This window comes from Ischnura elegans, chromosome 4 (assembly GCF_921293095.1).
Source record: "Ischnura elegans chromosome 4, ioIscEleg1.1, whole genome shotgun sequence".
NCBI lineage: Eukaryota > Metazoa > Arthropoda > Insecta > Odonata > Coenagrionidae > Ischnura > Ischnura elegans.
Window position 1 is genome coordinate 115,529,173 of NC_060249.1, and position 21,928 is coordinate 115,551,100.

Sequence of the window (21,928 nt, forward strand, 5' to 3'; positions counted from 1 at the left end):
GGTATTCGGCGCCCACGTCGACAACTATATAGTGTATTCGGCAAGCTGAAACTACCAGGCCAAGGCATTAGAATGACTTATCGGCTTTAAAAACTGCATTATTACATGAGTTTCATGATAGCGCTTCCTGTCGGCAGATTGCTGGACCTACTAGCCTCGAAAGCACTGTAAACTTAACTACTCGACTCGACATTCGTAATGCGACTCGAAACGCTCGAGTCGAGTACCAACTACTCGATCGACTTGAATTTTTGAGTACTCGCACATCCCAAGAAGATATGTGTTTTGTTATTACGATTACGTGGCGCGAAAATTCAAATGACTGTTGGAAACGCGGTCGTTTATTTTGTTGTTTGAAGTACTACTGGAATCGGAATCGATTTTTCGCCTTGGCAAGTACTCGTTTTCGATTCCGGTTCTTGGCCGAGAATCGAGGAATCGAAGAATCGAGGAATCGAACCGACCCATCACTAATGAATAGTTAAGTATTTTCTTACCGGTAGACTTCCCTGGCAAAATCATCGTGGGTGTAAGGAACTCTTGGCTGATCCGAATCGCTCTTCCTATGGAAAAATAACTATTGGTGGAGCGGTCCTTTTTTTTCGGCTATCGACAGAATCATCGATCCGCTCTTTTGACCATCTATTAGTAGAAGACAACCGGTTGTCCTATTTACATCCGTGATCAATTGGCCTGAGAAATCCCATCGGTCGTCATGTATTGATCTAACATCTAAAGAAGCGAGTAGACACCTGCCATCGACGTTTAAACCCTCCTTTCCCACGCCGCCGTAGTTTTCGATTGATCGAACCGCCGAAGGATCCGATATGGCCATGCGTGGGGCAGTGGCTCCTCCTGCCCTTTGGGATTGGGAAAAACGGTTCTTCTGCAACCGATCGAAATTATCCTCATCGGGTAACCATGGAGTGACGTCAGATTGCGTGAAACGCATTGTTGCGTGTGGTTCGTAAGCACAGCCGCGTCACTATCTCGAGCAATCCGTTAAACGTTATCCGTGAACTTAATAAAATACAAAGGAAAGCTGCACGATGCGTAAAAAACTGCTACAAGTGCACAGAAATTGTTTCACAGATCAGGGGCGGATCCAGGATTTCTTCTGGGGGGGGGGTACAAGGGTCTGACAGGCAAACGATCTTCTCATACTTGAGATTATAAACAAGAATCAACAACAACAATTACTGTACGATATATTCTCATTATTTGAACATGAAAGTTATTAATATGAAATCAAATGATTGAGGCTCCGTAATAAAACAAAACAACGCGGGCGTAATGATAACAGTGTAAAAAAATTTGTCTATTTTTCTAAGAGTCTAGGGGGCACGTGCCTCCCTTCCTCCCCCCCCCCCCTCCCCCCCATAAATCCGCCTATGACACAGATGTTAAAAGAATTAGGCTGGGAGCCTTTAAAGACTCCAATAGAGGCTACGCGCTATGCTTAGATTGCTTGAGCAATTGAGAATGAATATCTTAAAGAGCGGCACAGAGAACATAATATTAGAACCGCACTAAATTTCCATGTGCGACAGTAGCGATAACTTAAGAGAGATATTTTGCCGAAAGGATAGGTAAGGGATTTCGCACGGTATTCGCAGCCATGGGATAACGGTCCTCAATCATTGAGGCTGGTGTAAGAAGTTCGGTCACCCTTGTGGTTATTGTTTCTGGGCAGAAGAATTTCTAGTGACAATAAAAGTTGGATATACTGTCTCGTATGTGTTCGGGGCTGAGAAAATCGATATGTGGTAGTAGAAAATGTTTGTGTTTGGTTACTATCGTAACTGGCGTATTTGGAGTAGCACTTATTTATTTGTTCGGCCTTCTTGTAAGGGTATTTCAAATATGTTATTCTCGTTGGATTTCCAATATTTGAATATATAGATAATTTCATTTATGTTATTATGCTACAAAGAATTCATGTATTAGTAACTGATGCATGATTAGTCATCCATTATCCGTTGTAAGCGAATAACTAATTAAATATTTCGAGGAAATTGACTTTTCGTATCCCTTTCAGTGTAGTTTCTCAGATGTTCTGCAGTCCTCAATGAAAAATATCAAGATGTATAAGTTAGTGATGCCCACTTTTAATGTCACTACGAATTATCAAAATAATTTTTGGATTGGTTACTTAAACTTATTGCATAATTGCTTAGTGTGTACATCTGCTTCCTGCCGGAAATTAGAGATCATACGTCGTTGAAGTTATGGATAAAGAAACACCGGAACACCGATATTGGCTTACATCTGCATAATATCCTGCAAGGCACCTCATGGGTGCTTGGCAGAGGTTGAGTGTGTGTGTCAAAATTGGAAGCAGTGTCTGGCAAGGGTGATTGTGCTTTCGCAGAACTATTTTGCAGAATCACAATGGTGAATGGATATTTTCCGAGAACTCTTAAAAAAAAAATGGTCGGTATTTCCCTTCGCCTCCACTGAGGTGGTGTGGAAAAATGGAACAGCTCTCTCGGCCCGTTGGGCTATTATTATCGCCAAATGAAAAAATCTATTTTCTTCGTACTGTTCGTTCCTTGACTCTTTCCTATCTCTTTCACTATCTACCGTTTGGGTGACGTTGGAAGGCGGTTCTCCGCCTTTTGGTTGTTTGCGTCCGTCGCGAGGCGACGAAGCGGCTTGTCGCTCGGTCGCCTTTGTTTACGCCGATTTTCTGAAGACAAGCGAAGGCAGCACTGCGCACCTTCAGTTTCTCTACCACGGGAGCGGGAACAATACGAAAGTGGATCCTGAAGTTGGCCTGATGTATTGTCAACCTCCGCGCATTGAAATGAGTTAACAGAAGTCGCCACTCGCGTCTCTGTCGGGCAAAGCGATCCGAATTCTGCGGAGGAAGAAGCTGATAAAAAAATTCATACTCCTGGTAATGTGATTTATCAGATTCATAACTTTTCATTGCTATCCCTCGCAATTGGAATTAGTATGCCGCATAATATATTTTTTTTATTAGATCACTTTCCACTCATCGCCGCATTTTTGAAAACAGATCAAAGTGCGAAGGAAGTGGCGTCAGAAATCAACCTTGTATGGGATGGGATGAGGCCTCCTTTAAGTAGTCCCTATGCACGGGGATAGTAACAATAATAATTATTATTTTATTTACTCTTACATTTTGTTTTTAAGCTGAATAACTGGATAGCAAAGAGGAGGAGCTTTAGGTGGTCTCCATGGTCATAGATCCAGAATTGAGCCACCATTATATTTAAAAATATGTTTGCCAATAAAAGCAAATAATAATTCAGTAAATTATACATGAGTGTTTTAAAGAAATTACATCAAAGTTGATGTTCAATTATTTCTTGTGAGAAAATCCAGTCTTTGGCAAGTCTTAACATTTTATTTGACGATTTAATTTTTTTAATTTTAGCGGGCAGTGCATGATATAATTTATGCCCCATATAAAGAAAACAACGTTTATATAATGCTAACCTTGGTTCTTTTTTTTAATATAAATGACTCACTCCTTAAATTATATTTATCACATCCACTCGGCATATTGCCACTTCTGGCATAAAACAATTTTCGGACTTTGAATAAATACAAATGCTTTAGTGGCAATAATTTTAGGGGCACAAAGAACGGAAATGAGAGTTCATAAGAATTTTTGGACAATATTACCCGAATTATTATGTTTTTTGCAAAACGATTGCACACTTGGATGTGTTCATGTATGCACTACCCCAGAAGATTAAACCATAAGAGGTATACTCGATATACGTCATAACGAACCTTGTGTTTTTGCTCGCGAGCTACCGAAGTGGGGGTAATGGTAGGTGACTTGGCGGTGATAAAACAAATGAGTTACGGGAGCCGCTCGTCTCGGTGTGCAGTGAGTCATCAGAGCAGGTGCCTGCGATTGTTTAGAGCCGGAAGAGTGGGGGAGGAAGTAGGGGAAATTGGGAGGGGAGGAGACGCTTAAATGCCTTTCTCAGCCGAAGAGGGCGCAACTTAAAAAGAGGAAGAGAATTGCTGCTGTTCGGCGAATCAAGGATAATCGCTCGTATAAACGTTTCATGAAAAAGCTAATACTTTCTTTTGGGCATTCCTTTCTTTTCTCACGAAGACTATTAAATTAACTAATGAATGGATTTTTCTTTTAAATTCTGTTTAAAACAATAGAAAATGTGAACAATTCATGAACCTTACAAGTAAAAATATGCGTCACAATTTTTATCATATTGAGATAAAAAATCAATGTGTCCTTCAACATTCTTTTGCTTCTTAACACGTTCACTCCTACGTCAATCACCGCTGAGTCACAAAAGATTACCATGCATCAACGTAATCTACTTCTACATAAGTCCCTGCGAGCCCCCTATATAGTGTTTGGCAGGGGGTGACTAAAGAGAGACATGCGAGCCAATACACTCATGCCAACAGAACGGTCGTAAATATATTACGCATAATTACTTAACGTTGCCTGCGTTTTGCCTTTGTATGGATACCCAGGCAACCGTTAGTCATTCTTATAGTGCTGCATTAAACGAGTGACGTTGTACGCAGTCACGCGCATGAGTAAAAACTTTTAATGACACCAACGATGAAATTCGCCGTGGAAAAATATTTGGCTCAGCCGGGATTCGAATCCGGAACTCCCAATTGCAGGTCAGGCGCGCTATCCAATGACACCATCATCTACATAATACCCTGAATGGTAATTGGTAGATCTGGGTTGGAATCTCGGCCAATCCAAATATTTTTTCATGGCGAAATTCATCATTGTTGTATATTATTCTTATAGTAAATCCAGCGGATGTAGATAAAGGTTGGTAGATGTATGTAAAATTATATTTTCATGTAATGATATGAATTCTACTCGATCACGCCCAAAGTCGTGATCACGAATATTACAAAAGAGGATCCTCAAGTCGGCCTCTAAAAGTGTTGTCGACCACCGTGCTTTTAAATAGGTTTACAAAAGTCGCCACTCGCGTCGCTGACGGGCAAAGTGATCCCAGTTTCACGGGAAAGTAAGGTATAATTTAAGGTTTTAACCGAAATGTATATACAAGTTGAAGTGACCTATCAAATTTATTACTTCAGTGAAATTTATAACTTTCGAATGGTATTTCTCGCTATCGCAAACATTATATTTCAAAATATTGGGAAAAAAACGTGCATCTCATTGCACTCATCACCGCATCGCGGACATTTTTGAAAACTGATTAAAATACGACCCTTAGTGGCAACTGAAGTGAGCCTTCTATGCGATGGAATAGGATAGTTTCCTTCATCAAAGAATACGGAAGGCATTGATTGCGATTCGTTCCCCACCATTAGTGTATTCATAATATACAAATTATTTGGTTTTAGAATTACCGCTTTAGACGAATGGCAATGGTCAATTTTAACCTCATTTGAAAAAGGCCAGATTGGCGCCCATACGATGCCATTACACGCGACGTCACAGGGACCTAGATTCTGTACGAATAGATGGGAGTTTTACATCGTCTGAGATCACCAATGCATGCATGTGACACAGAGCTCAGGGAAACGTCTCTTAATAATCACCTGTTAAAATTGCTTATGGTTGGAAAGTTTCTTCTTTTGATGGGGTATTAATAATTCTTAATTAAGCCAAGCGCTACCTGCTGGCAGGGTACTCTACGCTACCGCTATCCAGTGCAGAAAGACTTAATCCGCGAGCTGAATAAGATACAAAGGAAGGCTGCGCGTTTCGTCAAAAACCGCTACGGGCGTACAGACAGTGTTACCCAGATGTTAAGCGAATTAGGCTGGGAGCCGTTGGAGACTCGGAGGCTGCGCGCTAGGCTTAGATTGCTTGAGCAATTGAGAATGGATATATTTAAGAGCGACACAGAGAACATAATCTTAGAGCCACACTATATTTCCAGGTCCGACAGAAGCGATAAATTAAGAGAGATTTTTAGCCGAACGGATAGATATAAGAATTCGTTTTTCCCCCGAACAATAAAGGACTTTAATAAACGCTTGTCCCAACCTCGTTAGAGCACTTCTTCTTTTTTTTTTTTTTTAATAGCTGTAAACGGCTGGTGTCCTAACACCCCCTGCCACACGCCTTTTAGGCGGCTTGCGGGGTATTATGTAGATGTAGATGTATGCTTGGCAGCAAGCAGCCTGCATCGTAGCGGCGTTCATAGCCTCGCACCCAGGTGGCTTTACGCGTCTGCAGCCAGACGTCACACGGGCTTTTTCCAGCATTCATACTTAGCCGACGCGTTTTCACGCGCTTGAAAATTTTCTCTTTTCATTATATCGCGAAAAATAGATGTCTTCACTTTAAAATCTAAGAGCGTGAAATATGCACTCCAGGAGTAATAATCTTTCGATTTAGGCAGTAAAAAAAAATAAGCAACCACCCTATTGGGCCTCCTCCATTCAGACCCCTTGGTCGTGGTTATTGAAGGCTTTTCTTGTGGAGATGTTGTCGTCATCTATTGTACGTAGTTGCGTGTTTGCGGATATTTCTTTTTGGGTCGGACCCCGTGCCCGTGGTATCCCGCCTAATGGGACCTCGCCGCACAGGTGGAAAGGCCGCATGGGGATATTTATTGGTCCTTCACAACCTGCCACTCCCGCCTTAGGCATGCAGAGCGTTCGACAGCAGCACAATCGCATTCTAGAAAGCCGAATACACCGCGAGAGACGACGGATTCCTTCGAGGTTTAAAAAAAAAAATTAATTTCAGCTGCGGCTAAAAATCTGCGTTGGGTAACGCGACGCGTTTTGAAAGGGGAGTTTGAGAAAAAAAAAGAAATTACACACTCACACACTCGCTGGCTCGGGCGATAGATTTTTCTCTTCACTTTCAGTTTTGCCCCGCAGCGGGGCGATAATAGGGGGGACTTTAGATTCTGTGTTAGTCGTACCGTCTATAGTGAGGAAGGGGCCTTTTTCTCCCTCGCCCATACAGGTTGTTCATGGCCCCACGTTGCTGTATCACGGAGGTTTGAGTGGGGTCGTGATTAGCCAACGCCACCAGCCGTTTTGCGAACTAAATCGTGACTGGTGGGTTTTCTAAACGCATGGAACGGGACTGGAATGGAATGTTATGTTCGTTTGAGATGACCCGGTAGCTTGCCTAATATCGTGCCATGCCGATACCTGTGGGAACATTAACGGTCGTCGTTGGTATTCTAGCATTCGACTAAGCAATAAGCATCCCTCAGAGATAATATACAGGGTTCTTCAGGCGGAATCTGCAAGGCGGTGCTAGGGGAGATAATTTCAAGAATATTTTTGTCATAAGCGTGGGGTCGCACTACTTAGTTACTGAGCTACGCAACTAGCTATGGCAACGCAAACATTATTTTTGGATGCACTTAAAGCAGTTACCATTAAAACGGTTTATCTTGGGTGACCAGCCTTTTCGAGATTTTATTTAATACTCTTGATTTTTAAGGACAATAATTAACTGAAGATGGACAAAAATGTGCGTTGTCTAAAAAAATTAAGCTTTGGTCTTAATTAAACGAGAGCTTTGAGCTAGTATCAACAATGAGATTGCGCAATCACACCCAATTTGATATGCTTATTTGGGTGGATGCTTATGGTATGGATACTTAAATTTGTATGCTTAAATTGCTTTTATTTTTTTACAAACAATTGCTCTTAATAATCACCTGTTAAAATTGCTTATGGTTGGAAAGTTTCTTCGTTTGATGGGGTATTAATAATTCTTATTTAAGCCAAGCGCTACCTGCTGGCAGGGTACTCTACGCTACCGCTATGCTTGGCAGCAAGCAGCCTGCATCGTAGCGGCGTTCATAGCCTCGCACCCATGTGACTATGTAGTAGCCAAGTGTAAGGGCAGCATTAAAACCCCCTACTTCAACATTTTTGTGGGAAATAATAGCAAACAATTTACTTATAAATAGATTGTATCAAATAAGTTCGACAGATTCAGGCTTCAATTGGTGGAAGTTAGACATATGTAAATAAATAAAATATCGTAGCACTTTTCCACAATTTTTTTGTGGAATTTATTGTTGGAAAAGTGCTACGATCTTTTATTTATTTAAAAAAGATTGTATCAACTTTTTATTCTTCACAAAATTATTTTAATTTTTTATACAACAATTCCTTTCTTATGCTTTTCCACAATTTTGTGGAAAAGTGCTACGATATTTTATTTATTTAAAAGAGATTGTATCAACTTTATTTACTTCTTCCAGGGGATAAAATAATTATCGATTTAATGAAAATTAGTTTGATAATGAACACGTTAGCAAACACAATCTTTAGTCTTAATCGTCTGCGAAACTAGTTTTACTTGGGGGCCGGTGGTGAAAACTGTAGTCATTGAAGGACGAAAATCAGCGCCAACCAATTGCAAGAGATCGCAACTGCCTTACAATTATAAATACAGGTTATTGCCACGGTACCAGCATCATTCCTTGACCTCGAATCGTAGGAAAAAAAATGGTCACTCTCAACCGACGGAAAACCCGAGAAAACCATGATCACTGTCATGTGCTCATAACACTCACTCTCGCGCGTTCCTGTGGCGTTTTCTCTTTCACCGCGCGGGTGCGTGAACTCTGGAAATAGCGGAAGGGAACTCGCCGTTTATATTTATCTGTATGCGCACGCTTTACGATCGTCGTCGGTCGCCTAGCAGTCGATAAAGCAATAAGCATTCCTTAATGGCTTCGACGCGGGCGGAAGAGGGGAGAGAGACAGTGTGTGTAAATGCTTTCGATTTGGAATCGGTTGAGGCAGCAGACGGGTTTGTGGAATCCCATTCCCTTAAGGGTGCCGCGTTTATTTCCCTTCGTGGATGCGAACTCGGTGAAGATAGACTAGTAGGTAGAAAGCTCTTTTCGTGCGTAGGGGAGAAATCCGGTGTCTCTCTCCACATTTTCCATTGCACCTTTGGACTGTAAGGAGTTTTAAATAGAATGCTTTTTGCACTATTACATTCCATTTTTTCGGGTGTATGTCTGCGTGCTTAATATTTAAACTCGACGTTTCGTTCCTCCCGCTGGGAACGTCGTCAGGAGACTGAAGATGTTTAAATATTTTTTTTCTCTCGTACCGTTGGAAAAGTGGTCCATCAAAAAAAATTACATCTTCATCGAGAAAAATGTTTACATCTTCAGTCTCCTGAAGACGTTCCCAGCAGGAGAAACGAAACGTCGAGTTAAATATTAAGTTCGCAGACGTACACACGAAAAATGGAATGTAATAATCGCTGCGAATCCTTAAAATCAGAATAATTTTTGCCTGATGTTCAAGATATTTTGAGAGAGCCTAATTATTATTGTAGTGATCGTAATGACTAGATTAGTGAAATAAACCGCAGAAGTGATGGGTTTAAGACGTCGTTTTTTCCGCGTACAATGACGGAAACATAATACTTGCGGTAGTTCAGCTATCGGTTGGCTTGACTCGCACCAGGTGAATAAGGCTCTGAATGTGCAACTAATAACTTATTATATTAATATATACTAACTATCTGCATCAACTTTTTGGCATATTATAACTCCCGCATTAATCTCTTATTGCACTAACTCTTCGATTTTCAATTACTACCTAGTAGTTTTATTTGCATGGTAGCATGTTCGTGTCCTTAGCACTCTCCCAATCTAATACTTGGCACTACACTCATATTGGCGTCAAAATTATGTGCCGTTCTACTTTGCGATTTTATATCTGGGCTTCAGTGCGTGCTATAATAATTAAAAATACGTCATTATAAAGATAATTTTATTTTAAATTCTTATTTATTATTTTTTTTATGACAAAGTCGAAAATGTAGACACTACGGTGCATTAAATGACCCCGCGAATCGTAAAATTAGCCGTTTTGTCAACTTCATGAATTTTTAACTCAATCTAGGGTAAACTGCTAAGTCTACAGCATTCATCTTCCACTATTAGTTGCAGAAATCAATTTAGGTTACTAAAATGGCGTAACTAATTGATTTATAAAGTAGTAGTTTTTGATCTGACCGCGTGTCACTGTCCTGAGTGGTTGGTCAGCGTCTGGAAAACGAGCTCGTTTATGATTAGGGCTAAGATGAGTGCTGCATTAGGCCGACGCTTATTTATTTTTTTTTTAATAATCCGATTCTAGAATTCGTGGTCTCAAAATTGGTGAGCAAAAAGTATAAGAAATTCCCAGGCTTTCAGAAAATGCAGGCCATATAGGCGCCTTTAAGCGCCTCAGGCACGGCTATCTGACGCCGCACGAACCTGAAAAATTTTCATAATTTTTTTCTCACCAAATCGCATTTCGAGACCACGAATTCTTAGATCGGATCATTTTTTAAAAACTAAGCGCCGACGTAGTGCTGCATGTCTGGAGTGGAATCAACCCGTGCCACACATCCATGTGGTGGCTTTGCACGGTACCTCGTATATGTAGATGAACCACGTCAATATTTTTATTTGAAATTCAAATTCAAAAGTTATCTAAAAATAAACTAAAATGAAATTCCGAACACTTGATTTGCTGGAAGTTCAGCTACATTTTTATGAAGAAACACGTAATAAAAATTTTAACTCGTAAAATATTCGTGGCTCTGGTTGACGCCCTGAAAAAGGTGGAACCGGTTGTACGGAATAAACACTGTTCAATTTAAACTTAAAACTACTTTCTGTCATTTATTGCTTAAAAGAACAGGTTTTATTCGATCGTTAATTGGTAAAATTTCCCTCGTAAATTTGAAACGCAATCCATATACGCGCTGGTTCCACTTCAAAGTCATCAGCTTCATTTCCTCTTTTGCGGACGGTAATTTTACGTCGGCACACGCCATAGTAGTAAATTCGATAGTATTCAAGCCTACAAGAAATTATTGTTAATTTGTGTAATAATGTTGGGAAAATGATTTTTTTCTGACTGGGTCATTTCACCTCAATTCATGAAAACATTGTGGTCTTATATTTTGATCAGTATTTGTGTATGGCTGTATGTTTACGTTAAAAGAAACACCTCAAGATCGTTTCCCTGATTATGATTTGAAAGAATTTTTATGCATACATACCAGTCGCTTATGTTGAACCCATTTATTGAGTGTTTGTGAACAATTTTTTTACGAAATAATTCGGCGCGATGCATTTCACGTTTTTTTTTAAGCTCATTCTTTACCGAAAGCCAGTATTGGATAGAATTCAGTATCAAATTATTCATCGAAAGCCTTGCAAGGTGTAACTTGTTAGCCGTAGCCTTGTAAACAATTAATAAACAATATCGTTTATTTATCCACGCTCGTTGTCAACGAAAGAATACCATTTTTAAGAGCGTCATGAAAATAAACATTAACATAATTTCTAAAATTTTAAAGATGGCGGTGGATCAGTGAACCTGTTGAAGGATAAATAAACCGCATTCGTTTGGAATCCATAGCAGCTTTTTTTTTTATTCCACTCCCTGACTTGCAGTGCTTATACGTACTGCGACGCATGTAGATATCGCCCTTGAGATAAATGCGGGCCTTGCTTCTCGCTGTTTCATTCTGCTAATTGCGAAGTATCTGGCGACCTTCCACGTCGCCCGGCTTAAGAAAACAGATCACAAAGCCGCGCTTGTTCACACGCTGGGCCAAAAATAGTCCTTTTTGCTTTACGTAGAATTTTGCTTTTGAAAACTAAAAGCTTCTTTCCTGACCTGCTTAGCGTTCAGATCTCAGATCCACTCAATTCTAAAGGTAATATCGTATTCTCATAGAACTTTACTTTTGTGTTTTTGACAGGATTTTACTCTTTAACAGTTTATGTAAGGCCCAACACCATCTATTCTCCAGCAGGACTCTTACATAAATTAAATGGTTAATGGGGAAAAAATGGTTACTCTCGTCTGTTGTGACTACAATACTTATTTGTAAGAGCCATAATTTCATTTCTAATGCATTTTAAAAATTTGTTTGTCCATTTTTTTTTAATTTTAATGCAACTCTTCTATTTATCCGTCTTGCATTTCAAATTATATGCTCTGGAGAGAGCATTCTTTGTGTTTCGTTCAGCTGATTCGTAAAAACATCTCGTTGAAAGTGTTGATCCTCTGTTGACCACGAAACTTGTTACGGTTTTAGCTTGGTTGGCTGCGATTAGGTGGCGGTCCTTCAAAACTGGTCCGACCGGAAACTCGAAAACTGCGACATTTCAGCGGGAGATAGTTGTCTAAGCATTCTGGTTTTCCGTTCACTTTACACTAATAGCGATCGAGTTTCCTTTCTATTTCCAGTTTAGTAATTTAGGTTGTTTTTCTCATTTTCAGCCGTTTTGAAATCAACTTGGGCGTGAAAAATGTGTAACGGGTGGAGTACGATGTGCATTCAGAAAATACAGAGAAATTTAAAAATTTCGTTGTTTTGGAGAGTCAAATTGTCAAATTTTTTGATGTTGGTATGCATGTCCCTGGAGTGTAATATCATTTTCCGCTGTGTTGTTTTACTTTGCCTGTACTTGACAGCCGCTAGGTAGAAGTGATTTTATGACCTCTTCGGTTTCCGTTTGTTGAAATAAATGGACAAAAGAATGATTGCAAAGAGAAATAATGATCACAAAATAAAGTGTAAAAAAAAGTGTGTGAAATGTTAACAAAGGTCTATGGCGAATCTTTTGTGGGTAAGAAAAAGGAATTTAAGAGTGGTATAGGCGTTTCATAGTTGATCGTGAAGACGTTGAAGATTTCGAACGCCTCAGCACATCAACAACCATTGAAAACGTGAAAAAATAAGAATGATATTGTAATTAATATCCAATCAGATGAATATCAAGTGGGAACCATTTTGACGGTGACAACATTATTGAGGACGAATAAATAAATATTTTTTCGTAATGAACTCAAGTGCCCGTCATTTTCTGAACACACCTCGTACCTACATTTGTCACAGAAGCACAGGAGCTTCGGAAAAAAATTGAAAGTATAACCCTCTACAATTAAATTATCGACGAACTTAAGACTCATCATCGCAGTTGATTGTATCATTTTTCTAGTTTCTCTTCATTATTGTGTGCATTGCCTGTATGCTTTTTGTTCGCCGCAGGGCATCTTGTTGTTGTCTACGTACTTCTTAGGCTCCCCCTCCCCAATTTTCTCCTCTCCCCTCCCACCCATCTGAAAGGTATGCGCGGAATGGAATCTGTTTAGAGTGGAGTTGAAGGGAGGGGGCGTTCCTTTTTTTTGTTATTTATTCGCGCGTGCGTGGCCGCTTGAAAGTGAAAGTTCGCCTTGCGCTCGTCTTTTTTTTCTTCCCCTCCCCTACGCTCCTCTTGAGGGTCGCTCTTGAGGAAGAGAATGAGTGCGGAGGAGGAGGCTGCTTGCTGGCTTTGTCTTGGGAAGTAGGTGAGCGGATAAGGCGGGAATGTTCATATGAACGAACAGTGGGTAGAGAGGTTGGGGTGTAGTGAGGTACAGGTATGGTTTTACGCTTCGTCACGCATACGTCAGGAGGTTCTTATGGAGGGGTGATTAAAATTTTTTTTTTCGGTGAACATTGCATTCTCGATATCAGGTGAACAGCATTGGAAAACCATTACTTTTCAAAGCGAGCGAAGTCGAACATAAACGATGCGGTTTGGGGAGCTATAGGAGAGTTTTCTCTTGGAAATGTTTCCTTTACGTTATTAGTAAAACGTGTTATACAGTAAAAACTCGACTAAACTTAAAACGATCACGCATGTTACGAAATCCCGCCTTTAACGAGGTGAGTTCCCGGTCCCTTATTGCTTTCGTATTATCGCCAATGTTAATTTCCCCGCAAGCAACGAGTTCGGATGATACGAAATCCCCGATATTACGAACTATTCTTTGGTTCCTTGGGGATAAAGAAATTACCGCTCAGTATCATCACTTGTTCTCTTGTTTGGTCATCGCCACTTTTTTCTACTCTTGATCTTCAAATCCTTCCCTTTACGGCCGTTTGTTGGAAATGATGATTAAATGCTACGATTCTGTAACTTACATTTAGACGATTTACGGAATATTAACCGGCAATAAAGTAATGAATGGGACGAAATCCTTTATTATGGATTTAACGAAATCCTATTTATAACGAATTATTGTTCGATTGTCCCTTGAAATTCGTTATAAGAGAGTTTTACGGTATTACAATCCTGCCGCGTGAATGGCAATAAAATTCACATGAATTGACATAAGAATTAATTCTCCTGAACCGGGAATCGAACCACGGACCTTGTCCTGGTTCACGAAACTGTCATTTTATGTAATTTATCCCATTTGATCATTGCGATTAAGTTGACGATGGCAAACCTATCTTTTCAAAAAATGACATATTGCTTTCGTTATGCTGAGCTGGTTATGGTGTGACGTACTTGAAAACAATAAAGTCAATAGTTTCAGGCGAAATATGATGGAAATCCTCCATAATAGTGCATAAAAGAAAGGCAGTGGCAGATGTCACTTGCGGATGCGCAATTATTTAATGATGTGCATCGTGTCAATGAATGACTGTGGAACCTTTCCTTTCCTAGCTTGAAAACAAATTTTTGTGTACCGGGTTAATTTCACATGGCACCATTTTTGCTCTTCAATTAACTAGCATTATTTCTTTATTTTTGTGTGTAGATGAGTTGATTGACTTTGGTTTCATCTTATGCAATGACTAACTATTTGTTTTTCATTTTCGCAGGAAGAACGAGGTTCCTCCGTGAATCTGTGAGTCAGTAAAGTAAGTACTGTATTTCTTTTTCTGACGAAGGACAAATCATTCCAGCCCCGTCGTTTAGCCGTTGATAGTCGTATGTAAGACTTTAAATTTTTTGTTAGTCTTTGAACTCTTGTTTATTTCCATTAATGTCAATCTATTTCCGGAACCGAAGGCAGAATAACTCGAATTTAGGTATTAAAAGCCTATAAATATTATTATAATCATTGAAATGATATTGTTTATGCCTCATAAAAAATTTAGAAGACAGCATTCTGAAATTTCATTTTGCATTTCATCTCCAGATGTTTTTATATGTTTATATCATTTTGGGTTATTCTTGTCTTTTGAAATTTACGGTCGGGGCCATTTGGCCGTTGACCTTTGTTCACAATTATTTTACTAGGCTATTTTCTCTTGATTTAGTCTAGTTACTTTTAAAAGAACTATCTTAGGCCTTGGGTACGATTGAACGAGGCGTGACCTTTTTTTAGAATTTCGGGAAAATTGCATGGAATGGCGTGATAGCTGTGTCTATATGCCATATCAAAGTTGAAACGGCTCTATGATTGCCAATGGGTTTAAGTCCTCGTGGTGCGTCGCGTCGGTTGCATTGTTGGGCGAGATAGGAGCTCCGAAAGCAACAAGACTACGCGCGCGAATTGCGGTTAAATGGCGGATCGGTCAGATGGAGCTGCATTATTCTCCTCTTCGCTCCCACGGCAAATTGGATCAAGGACCCTCAGCGCCGCCGCAGTCGAAGCATTCTCTGCTCACACTCAATTTTTTCCCATGCTCCTTCCTCCTCGGTTATCCGGCTCGTAGTGGCGCGAGTTAAAAGCGACCTTGCCTGCCGGGTTTGTGAACGCCGTAACTAACTCCGGTGCATTTATTAGCGATTGATATGTCATTTGTCTCTTCGCTTTAGCCGGCGTAGGCTTGAAACCGTCCGGCAATATTAACATCTAGAGAAACTATGTCACGAGTGCGAAGATGAGGACTTTTCGTAAGTAATTGAATCATTGATTTTATTGCTAACCTCACTTACCTTTTATCTAAAAATCATTTGGGAGGAAGTGACGTTGCGAGATACGAGGTGTGTTCGGGAAATAACGGGAATTTTTAAATTTCGCTGTTTTGAAGCGTCAATTATTTTATTGTTTTTACTCTCTCCTGAAGTATGATAAATTTTTCAGCTGTATTCATTGTGTACTTCGTCTGTGGATAGTTGCTTGCCAATGGCAACCGCTAATGTTAGACATGTTTTTATGGGATTAGCGATTTTCGGCTCTCACCTCATTGGTTGTTTGTGAAGTTATGGCCAATTTCAATACTGTAACGATGCCCCAGACTCCATATTCGCCGGACATGGCTCCGTGTGATTCTTTCCTATTTCCAAAAGTAAAGAGAACCTTTCAGGGCCCTCGTTTTAAAAATATAGATGAAATTTAAAGCAAATCCCTGAACGAGCGAATGGCTATCCCAAAGATCAAGTTTGAAAAGTGTTTGGAGGGTTGGAAGAAGCACTGGCATAAGTGCATAATATCTAATTTTGTCCTATAAAGTATTCCAGAGGAGGCTAAATTAATGTAGATGAATAAATAAATAAATAGGAAAAAAATAAAATTCCTGTTATTTTCTAAACACACCTCTTATATGGTAGGCAAGTTCATTTTGTGGAACGAAGACATTAATTGAACAATAAAAAAGCGGCAAATCCTACGTAGACACAACTCTAGTTTTGATGCTACAGTAGCATCACAATAAACACTACGCCTCCAAGGGCGTACCCAGGATCAAAACTAGGGGGGGGGGGGGGGGGGGCAAGCCTTGGTTGTTCTAGTTGTAGGTAAGATTTAAGCATGGAAAAGGTGAATGAAACCAACCTTTTAAGGAAACTGTAACAGCTCTTTACTGTTGGAAATAAAGGAATGAAACTTTGTAAGGTTCACTGAGTGCCCATATTTATAAAATGGTGAACCTTACAAAGTTTTTTTCCTTTATTTCCAATATGGAGAGGTTTCACAAAGTAAAGCCTGAAGTTGCCAATTAGCTCTTTATTAGTTTTTAAAATTATTTGTTAGAAAAAATATTATTTTCAAAATATTAAATTATATTAAATATTATTAAGTCTAATTTACCGACCCTGGTTTCGACATGTACACTGTCATTTGCAAAGATGTACATATACAAGGGCGTACCCAGGATCAAAACTAGGAGGGGAGGTAAGCTATGGTTGTTCAAGTTGTTGGTAAGATTTAAGCATGGAAAAGGTGAATGAAATCAACATTTTAAGAAAACTGTAACATTTCTTTATTAGTTTTTAAAAATATTTGCTGAAAAAATATTATTTTCCTTAAAGACATTTGCGATTTTTACTTCTAGGGGTGGGGTGGGAGCAACTGCCCCTCGCTGGGTACGCCCATGTGTACATATTGTACATGTCGAAACCTGGGTCGGTCAATTAAACTTCTGTGATGCATACAACTCAGCGTATCTTTTATTATGTTTCCTGTCAAAAAGTTCTACCAAATATCGCCATCCAGCCTTAATTTGATCTTCTACCACGGTTTAAATCAGGTCGTCGTGACTCAGAATGTGGCCAACGCAGTTGTCCCGTCTTCTCCATTAGGGTTTTGGAAGACTTATTTAAATAAATAAAAGATCGTAGCACTTTTCCACAAAAATGTTTACCATTAAAAAATAAATAATAATAAGGTTCAGCTGCAGCTGCCCCCTCCTGCCCCTCGCTGGGTACGCCTATGTGCCCCTCTAGAACTGTTGGGGTCTCGTTATACTCTTCAAAAAAAACTATAATTCCCGTTATTTTGTGAACAAACCTCGTAATGCTGTGGTTGCAGAAGTTCCGCAATGATCACTCTACGGAGACAGTCGCCCGTCACAACGGCCTCTCCCTCCTCACGTGGACCGTGTCCATGGTGACCGATCGGCCTTGGTCACGCCTTCGCCGCCGCTCGCGCTGACCGCGGTTTGGCATCGCCCCCCCCCGCGGATCGTTTAAAAAGAAAATCGGAGGTCAACTCTAGTTATTATTTTTTTTTGCTGTTCCACCTGTTCGATTCGGCAGTTCAGAATGCCAGGTAAATTCCGACAGAGCGGGCCTGCCTTTTACATTTTATTTCGGTCACCCTTGACCAATTCACGGCACGAGGTCAGTAAGGAGCGTTGGACAGAGCAAATTCATGTTGACAAGGACGGCGGATAGTTGCGGAAGAAAACACTCTTATTCTTTGATATTTTCTCTTTCTACCCTCATAACCTATATTTTCCTGAGTGATATGTTTGTAGTGGTACCTCTATGATCACTTAACACGTAATGCCTTTTTGCAGTCTTAAGACGATTCAAGATTTATATTTAAAGAACCTGTTTTATAATATACGTTCATCTTTTACAGTTATTTGATACGAATGACTCTAATAGAAATTTTTCATTGGAGGGTCTACATTAAGTTCGATCTTGTGCAAAAAATGTAATAAAATTCTATATTAATGAGTTTTTTCAATGTCATTTTGGCCCATATTATTTTCGGATGTATTAATCCGTTGGGTAGATGTATCATATTCACAGACAACATTCCTGCTAAGATGTGACTGTAAGTTTTCAATTCAATCGCTTTATATCGCTTGTTTCTCTCCCCTTTCCAATTGTCACACAGCTCTCGAGACTTCCGTAGCTTTAAAGTGGATAAATGTTAATCTCATCATCGTTCCAAACTCGGTCACATTTTAGTCTTTGGAATCATCTGCTTTGGACACTTTTGACGAAATCCTTTATTTATGCATTTTTCCCGATACTTGTTTACTTGGTTCTCCTTGGAAACGGGCTTTGTCGCCTGGAGGCGGAGTTGTTTACGCTCTTTGTCGTCGCTCGCGGGGGTAAACGCCACTCTCTCTCATTGCTCTTGGAAGTGAAAGCCGCGCGCCAACATGGCGAGGAAGCGCATGAACGACCACGTGTGAGCTTAACGTATGTGCGAGTACTCTCTTGTCGATGAGAATGGGAACGAACGAATACGCGTTAAGTCTCTTCTCTTTTTTTTAGTTCTTTCTTTTCCTGGCACCGTTATCTGTTGGAATACACCGCGATCACCGTACTAGTGGGGAAAACGCGTCCGAACTGTACCCATATTTCATCCGTTTTATACGAACCTTATTATTATTAATCAAATCAACTGATTTCTGCCTGACTTGGTGGAACAAATCAAAAACAAAGTACTTTTCCACAAATAATTTAATGATTCGTTATAGTTTGGGTCTAATGGCTATCGAGGAGGGGTGGGGCAAATCCTCCTTAAGTATTGGGATATAACGTCCTCAGTGTACCACCTCTCAATGGACATCTCCCCCCAATATTTTTTCTGCGTGCTGAATTGTGCACACCGTTGAATTATAGCAGAAATTTTCTGTCATCCACGCCTAATTTCAAGCTATGGTAATGCATCATATGCTAATTACGATAATTATCATCGTATGGTGGCGACTGAGTAAATTCCTCGCCTGCGTAACCGAAGGTCGCGGATTCGAGTCCCGCCTTTGTTGGTTGTCCCCATCCGGTATTAGTGATCGCCCCACGTTGTTAACCGTTAGATTCTCCCGCTCAAAGACCTTAAATTCGCAGTTTTCTTGGCAATGAAGATATATAATAACAGTGTGATAGTGATCACCCAAGAGAAATTGTGGAAGCGTCATTATTTAACGGCAGTTTTTGCTCCTCTTATCCCCGTTGTGGTGAATAAGAGCAGTTGCGTAACTAGGAATATGCTTTGGGGGAGGGGGGGGGGAAGGGGGGGAATGGGATGGCCTGGGGTGGCCACCCCCCTCCCAGGCTACGGGAGTCCGGGAAAATTTTTGAAAAATGACATTCCTGGAAATACATTTTGCTACATTTTGACTTTAAAAATTTAACTTTAAGCGAATGCAGTTATTAAATGTCAAAACTAGACAATAGTTTTAATTATTTATTAAATTTCTCCGAGGATTTAGGGGGGATCTATCCCCTCATCCCCCCCCATAGTTACGCCACTGAATAAGAGAATATTACCTCAATGAACTCAATTAGTGGATTTCACCGTCGTTATCTACGAGCCTTCCTGCATCGTTCAGGACGAGTTAATGATTAAACTGGTTATTTTCACGGAACGACAACGCTTAGCTAATTGAATTCTTTCATTCTGTACAATGAAAATTTTTTGTTTAAATTTTTTTAAAACTTCCAGTGTTCTATTCTTTCTGCGCTATAAATTTGTTTTTTTAACTGTCTTATTCTTATTTAGTTCTTGATTTCAGCCATTGTATTCGGTATACAATTCAGCCAAATAATTCTTCGATTAAAATATCCGCGATGGACAATAATAAGATCCCGGTGCTATCTCACTGGATAAATTTGACCAAATTTCGCCGGCTTACGTCATGCAGGAGAAAAAAATAGATAATTTTTTTCTAAAATTTGCTTATCGTCGATGGACGGATTTACCATTGATAATTTTCCAATCTTGCGTGACTCGATCTTGCGGTCTCCACCGTGACAAAAATAGCTTCGTTATCGCGGTCAACATTCCAATCTAAATAATGATTTGTTTATGGTCTCGGAGAGGAAATAGAACAGGAATTGCGACGGAAATATTTTTCGTTATATGTGTTGATATTTATAAAAGTATTATTTTTGATCGATTTCCGACGTGTATTTAAGGAATACCTCGGCTAAATACACAGAGAAGGTAAAGGAGGATTCGAAAGAGGAGCAAAAATACGTTTTCGTGAAAAGAATGGGCAATAGGAAATCTATGTGGAGAGGTGCGTCAAAGCATTCCTAGGAATGTTGACCAGTGATGACTAGAGCCTTTCAGCTAATTTTTTTTATTACTTAATTTTTAGTAATGGCTTTTTTTCTCCCATCTGGCCTTGACTCACCGTCTCTAATTTGCAGACTTTCTATAGTGCAGGACAGCCCCACCAAGATGCGTGCGCTTTCATTGCTTTTAATTTCACTTTCCTTCAAGCTGAACGTCAGATGGCAGCAGGGAAGAATTCGAGGCTACTGTGATTGTTGTATTTCATGGCGGCGCATGGCGGATATTTTGTAGTTGGCAGAGGAATCCTGTAATATCTCCTTCAAGTGTCACCAGCATATGTCGTGTAAATATTTGCAAGGTGATAGGAAATACATACCCTTGTGTTGCAGTCTTAGTTTTTGCCGCCAACGCTCAATACTTTAGAGATATTAGCGACGGATGGTACCGAGAAAACGGCAGAAAGTGCACAAAAATGCACCCGCATCTGAAAAACACACCGTCAAAACCAAGGAGGTTGTTAATACCTGGGAGGCGCTGTTCCGAGTTTTTATCGTGGTTAAAGTTCCGCCATCTTGGTTTGACAGTTTTTGGACTTATTCTCCGACGGATATCTTGAGGTGGCCAAGTTTTGTTCTGAAAATGATCTACTCACATTAAATGAAAAATGCTACCATAAACATTAGTATTTCGCCGGTGATTGTCATCGGATTTTCCCATCAATCGCGATTCTTCAATAATTGTTTAAGCTCTGTGTCTGTCAGCCACTTTACTGGTAGGTATATCCTTGAGAATATACTTTATTGCTGTAAAAGTTGGATTTCCGTTGGCTAAAATAAAATTAAATACCGGAATAAGTGCAGGTAAATGACTAGTTTTACTCTCGTAAAATTTTATTTTCAGCTGAGCTGGTTGTGGAACGTAACCGTGGTGATTGATAATAATCTTTCCTTAGGAAAAGATATTTGAGTCATAACTTCTACCAATGAAGTAAGAAAAAAAGGTTTACATTGTGCGTTCCATGGGCTATTTTAATGTATTAACGACTTATGACAAAAAAGTTGACCAAATAGTAAGCATTGACCCTTATGGAATTGTCAATGTTTTGGTCAAAGTGGGCGTGGCTAATCCTACCCAAGCACCCCCATTCCGGCCACACTTCGCTCAACGCTCGAAACCAGTGGTGCCCCCTCCAGATATTTACAACCTCCTTCGTGTCACATCCTAGCAACGGAGTATAGGGTTCAATTGTTATACTTAAAATGCGGGTTGCATAAAATGTAGGATATTTTGGGTACTTTCCATCGCCGATATCTCGAAAAGTATTGAGCATTGGCAGCTAAAAATGAAAACTACACCTCATGGGTAGCCATTTCCCATCACCTAGCGAAATGTGAACGAGATCTGTGGATGGCATTTCAGACTCTTCCCTTGTTAGATGGACTGGTGGCGCCGCATCGCGGCCGCAGCCGCTTAATTGGGGCAG

At 40.0% G+C, this 21,928-nt stretch overlaps 1 protein-coding gene across 1 annotated transcript in view; it reads left to right on the forward strand.

The window, feature by feature from the left end:
• The window catches only part of LOC124157932 (putative ferric-chelate reductase 1 homolog), a 123,802-nt gene that overhangs the window by 49,878 nt on the left and 51,996 nt on the right, over window positions 1–21,928 (forward strand). Inside the window, exon 2 of the mRNA XM_046533031.1 lies at window positions 14,618–14,656. The gene's annotated coding sequence lies outside the window, so the exon portion shown is untranslated. The remainder of the gene's footprint in view (window positions 1–14,617; window positions 14,657–21,928) is intronic.